Source organism: Pseudorca crassidens, chromosome 9 (assembly GCF_039906515.1).
Source record: "Pseudorca crassidens isolate mPseCra1 chromosome 9, mPseCra1.hap1, whole genome shotgun sequence".
In the NCBI taxonomy this organism is placed as follows: Eukaryota; Metazoa; Chordata; class Mammalia; order Artiodactyla; family Delphinidae; genus Pseudorca; species Pseudorca crassidens.
This window is the reverse complement of record NC_090304.1, coordinates 27,584,476-27,590,475: the sequence shown is the minus strand read 5'-3', so window position 1 is coordinate 27,590,475 and position 6,000 is coordinate 27,584,476.

The following is a 6,000-nucleotide window of genomic DNA, read 5'->3' as shown; positions in this document are numbered from 1 at the left end:
TCTTGTAATAGTCTTTGTTTTAAAGTCTATTTTGTCTGATATGAGCATTGCTACTCCAGCTTTCTTTTGATTTCCATTTGCATGGAATATCTTTTTCCATCCCCTCACTTTCAGTCTGTATGTGTCCCTAGGTCTAAAGTGGCTCTCTTGTAGACAGCATATATACAGGTCTTGTTTCTGTATCCATTCAGCTAGTCTATGTTTTTTGGTTAGAGCATTTAATACATTTACATTTAAGTAATTATCAATATGTATGTTGATAATTGTATTACCATTTTCTTAATAGTTTTGGGTTTACTCTTGTAGGTCTTTTCCTTCTCTTGTGTTTCTTGCCTAGAGAAGTTCCTTTAGCATTTGTTTTAAAGCTGGTTCGGTCGTGCTGAATTCTCTTAGCTTTTGCTTGTCTGTAAAGCTTTTAATTTCTCCATCAAATCTGAATGAGATCCTTGCTGGGTAGAGTAATCTTAGTTGGAGGTTTTTCTCCTTCATCACTCTAAATATGTCCTGCCAGTCCCTTCAGGCTTGCACAGTTTCTCCTGAAAGATCAGCTGTTAACCTTATGGGGATTCCCTTGTGTGTTATCTGTTGCTTTTCCCTTGCTGCTTTTAATATTTGTTTTTTGTATTTAATTTTTAATAGTTTGATTAATATGTGTCTTGTTGTGTTTCTCCTTGGATTTGTCCTGTATGGGACTGTCTGTGCTTCCTGGACTTGATTAACTATTTCCTTTCCCATGTTAGGGAAGTTATCAACTATAATCACTTCAAATATTTTCTCAGTCCCTTTCTTTTTCTCTTCTTCTTCTGGGACCCCTATAATTCGAATGTTGAGGCGTTTAATATTGTCCCAGAGGTCTCTGAGACTGTCCTCAATTCTTTTCATTCTTTTTTCTTTATTCTGCTTTGCAGTAGTTATTTCCACTATTTTATCTTCCAGGTCACTTATCCATTCTTCTGCCTCAGTTATTCTGCTATTGATCCCTTCCAGAGAATTTTTAATTTCATTTATTGTGTTGTTCATCACTGTTTGTTTGCTCTTTAGTTCTTCTAGGTCCTTGTTAAACGTTTTTTATATTTTCTCCACTCTATTTCCAAGATTTTGGATCATCTTTACTATCATTATTCTGAATCCTTTTTCAGGTAGACTGCCTATTTCCTCTTCATTTGTTAGGTCTTTTGGGTTTTTGCCTTTCTCCTTCATCTGCTGTGTGTTTCTCTGTCTTCTCATTTTGCTTAACTTACTGTGTTTAGGGTCTCCTTTTCGCAGGTGGCAGGTTCATAGTTTCCGTTGTTTTTGTTGTCTGTCCCCAGTGGTTAAGGTTGTTTCAGTGGGTTGTGTAGGCTTCCTGGTGGAGGAGACTAGTGCCCGTGTTCCGGTGGATAAGGCTGGATCTTGCCTTTCTGGTGGGCAGATCCACGTCTGGTGGTATGTTTTGGGGTGTCTGTGACCCTATTATGATTTTAGGCAGCCTCTGTGCTAATGGATGGGGTTGTGTTCCTGTCTTGCTAGTTGTTTGGCATAGAGTGTCCTGCACTGTAGCTTGCTGGTCATTGAGTGGAGCTGGGTCTTGGCATTGAGATGGAGATCTCTGGGAGATTTTCACTGTTTGGTATTACGTGGAGCTGGGAGGTCTCTTGGGGACCAGTGTCCTGAACTTGGCTCTCCCACCTCATTGGCACAGCCCTGACACCTGGCTGGAGCATCAAGAGCCTGTCCTCTACACGGCTCAGAATAAAAGGGAGAAAAAAAAAGAAAGAAAGAAGAAGATAAAATAAAATAAAATAAAGTAAAATAAAATAAAGTTATTAAAATAAAATAAAAAATAATTATTAAGAAAAAAAGTTTTTTTAAGTAATTAGAAAAAAGGACAGACAGAACCCTAGGACAAATGGTAAAAGCAAAGTTATACAGACAAAATCACACAGAAGCATACACATACACACTCACAAAAAGAGAAACAGGGAAAAATATATATATTTCGTTGCTCCCAAAGTCCACCTCCTCAATTTGAGATGATTCATTGTCTATTCAGGTATTCCACAGGTGCAGGGTACATCAAGTTGATTGTGGAGCTTTAATCTTCTGCTCCTGAGGCTGCTGGGAGAGATTTCCCTTTCTCTTCTTTGTTCGCACAGCTCCCAGGGTTCAGCTTTGGATTTGGCGCCGCCTCTGTGTGTCAGTCGCCTGAGCGCGTCTGTTCTTCGCTCAGACAGGACGGGGTTAAAGGAGCAGCTGATTCGGGGGCTCTGGCTCACTCAGGCCGGGGGGAGGGAGGGGTACGGATGCGGGGCGAGCCTGCGGCGGCAGAGGCCAGCGTGACGTTGCACCAGCCTGAGGTACACCATGTGCTCTCCTGGGGAAGTTGTCCCTGGATCACGTGACCCTGGCAGTGGCAGGCTGCACAGGCTCCCGGGAGGGGAGGTGTGGATAGTGACCTGTGCTCGTGCACAGGCTTCTTGGTGGCTGCAGAAGCAGCCTTAGTGTCCCATGCCCGTCTCTGGGGTCCGCGCTGTTAGCCGCGGCTGGCACCCGCCTCTGGAGCTCCTTTAAGCGGTGTTCTGAATCCCCTCTCCTTGTGCACCCCGAAACAATGGTCTCTTGCCTCTTCGGCAGCTCCAGACTTTTTCCCGGACTCCCTCCCAGCTAGCCGTGGTGCACTAGCCCCCTTCAGGCTGTGTTCACGCCGCCAACCCCAGTCCTCTCCCTGCATCCGACTGAAGCCCAAGCCTCAGCTCCCAGCCCCTGCCAGCCCCGCCGGGTGAGCAGACAAGCCTTTCGGGCTGGTAAATGCTGGTTGGCACCGATCCTCTGTGCGGGAATTTCTCCGCTTTGCCCTCCACACCCCTGTTACTGCATTCTCTTCCGCGGCTCCGAAGCTCCCCCACTCTGTCACCCGCAGTCTCCGCCCACGAAGGGGCTTCCTAGTGTGTGGAAACCTTTCCTCCTTCACAGCTCCCTCCCACTGGTGCAGGTCCCATCCCTATTCTTTCGTCTCTGTTTTTTCTTTTGCCCTACCCAGGTAAGTGGGGAGTTTCTTGCCTTTGGGGAGGTCTGAGGTCTTCTGCCAGTGTTCAGTAGGTGTTCTGTAGGAGTTGCTCCACATGTAGATGCAGCTCTGATGTATTTGTAGGGAGGAAGGTGATCTCCACATCTTACTCTCCCGCCGTCTTGAAACTCCTCTCCTCTGCTTATTTCTCTGATGTGCACAGTTACCTTTTTCTTCTTTACTAACATAGAACTATATTTGTTTTAAATTTTAAATCAAAGCCATAAATGTAGGTGATTTAAAACTCAAAGATTACCAAAGGTTTATATATAAAAATAAAAGCTGTAGTCTTTTTCTCCACCTCTTGGTTCACTCCTTTCAGGAGCCACTTTTAAACTTGGCATCTATTTCTAAGGTAACCAGTTGGCCCTGTTTTCCCAGAACTGAGGGATTTCGAAGGACTTGGTATTTTCGGTAAAAATAAACAAGGACAGTTCCAAACAAACTGGGACTACTCATTGGTCATGTTATATCTTATTTCAGAGACATTTTTATCTCTGAAAATAATATCCCTTATTTTTGCTTAATTTATCAATTTTAGGCATTATCTGTTGATTTCCCCCTTTGAGAAGTATTTATTTTGGTTATTTTCATATGGCTGGTAAAACAGCTTTTCCAGATGGTTCAAGTTCACCAATTTTGGCCTCAAAGGCTTCAGAGAGAATGTTCAGAGGGACTGTGTTTTCTCTAATCAGAGAAAACAAGAATCATGTTGTGTGTTTCAGGTGCCATTTTTATTTTCCCACTGAAATAATGTCCCCCACTTAGGAATCCTTTCAAATATTCTTAACTTTAATTGCCTTTTTACCCCACAAAGAAGTCAATTTAAATTAAGCAGAATCCATCACTGTGATAATTTTTTAATTAGTAAAGATAATGTACTGTTCAGACATTGAAATGAGGTGTTCCCGGGATCATTTACAAAGTCTCGAAAAGTCCTCCTAAGAATGAACTGAAATTAATGAATCTCAAGAGTCTCACGGCCATCAATACCTTATAACTGAGGACTGGGTTCAATGGAAAAAAAATTCACAATAATAATAGTTATACTTTCCAATTTGAATATTTAGTTCCTTTCATCCTGAGATCCTGAGGAATTTTAGAAACATTAATTAAGCCTCACAGGTGTGATTTATTAGATTAACTCACTGATAGCCATCGAGAATTCTAAATGTACATAGTACGGTTTAAGGGAGCTGGATAGAAAGGAGGAATAAATCAGCATCCCAGGCAGACTGCCATCCTGGGTAGAGCCCCCAGGATTTGGGGCAAAGTATGCAAAGAAGACATGCTCCTTAGCTCAAACTTCTTGAATTAACTCTGATCTCAAAACAAAGTGACCACAGTTTGATGTTTCCTAATCTCTGCTGAAATATTCCCCTTCACAGCTCATTTGAGCCTCTTCTTATTGCTTTGTCCTCATTATACCACTGCGTGTCACAGACAGACATGGCTTGTGGAATGAGTGCCTTTGTTTCAACAAAAGAAGTTGTTATGCTTCGTGGAAATCCAAACATCTTTTTGGTAGTTTTTAGGACAGAGGAGGTAGTCATGGTACAGATTCAAAAACTAAGGTTTTATATTACAGGTTATTCAGACCCTTCTTGGGGTTGAAAGTAGGGAGAAAAGAGTCACTTCACTTTGGGTACCATACTGTGAGCAATGTGTTGCCTAGATATATTTCTTTGCTCAGAAGGCAAATCGTTGCAAATTAAAAATAAATTCTCAGTGATAATTTTCAATAATAGATAGACTTTATGGAAGTAAAAAGGAAATTTCTGTCATCTACCCTGTGAACTGAGGGGTTGATTAATTAGCATGAATAATACAAGGACAGTAAACTGAGGGATATTTTCTTGTTTTAGCAAACCCTGAATTGAGAGGGGGCTCAAATGTGATGAGGTTAGGGAATTGGAAAGACAATTCCCCACAGTCTGACATTTTACAATAGAATTGGAACCCTAGACTTTAACATTTTTCCTCCTGGATCATCAAATTCCACTCCATTTAGAGAACTAAAATGACTTGAACAAGTTAAGCAAGCTAATTCGTGTCAGGTCCAAGACAGGAGCCAATGACTCTCTCCTTCCCAATTCTTGTAGCTCTGCTATAAAACCTCATGGACACTTTGGCTGTTTTCTTCTAATACTGTACTGGCTGAAAGTATTTTCTAGAGAAATGAGAAGTCAGGTTTGTTTATATGACCAACATGAAACAATGGGCACAATTGCTGCAACTTCCTTGGGGGAGTGATAATGGATTTTAAAAATGGCCTCTTGCATACACTAAGCAATGGAGGAAGGCAACCAAACATCATGGATAATCCAGAAGAAGAATAATTCAGCTTTGGGTGACTGAGAATTTACTGGGATCATATTATTTATCAATGATTCAGTATGAGATATCAATTCCCACTTATTCAGCCATCAAAAAAAACCCCAGAAAATAGTCAAGTGGGAAAAAAAAAGGGTAACAGATTGTAATATTTAGTGAAACACTGGTGTGATCTTGGGGAAAAGATCATGAATAAAAGTGTCTTTGGAACCAAACAACCATAAGCAGAAGTTCCATCTACAACACCAACCCCCCAACAGATAATCATCCAACTACTGATCGAATTTCATAGGAACAGGAAGCACACTGATATATGTGGCAAGACTTTCATTGTCACATAAGTTGGATTATTGGAATGTTCTTCAGTATAGTGTGCCAATATGATCATTATATAGTTGTTGTTTCATAGGTCAGCCCTACACATATTTAAGGTTTGTTATTTTCCAGGGTGTGCTGAGTTTTCTCTATTGGTTTTCCCTTTTCCCACCTGTCCAAGATCCTTTCTCTGCCTTACATACCCTAGTTTGGGTCCTGGGAAGCTGAACCCTACAGAATGCAGTGCAGGGCTTTCTTACCAGTTGATTCCCATTTGGGTTGGTCAATGGGAAGGACCAAGAGGA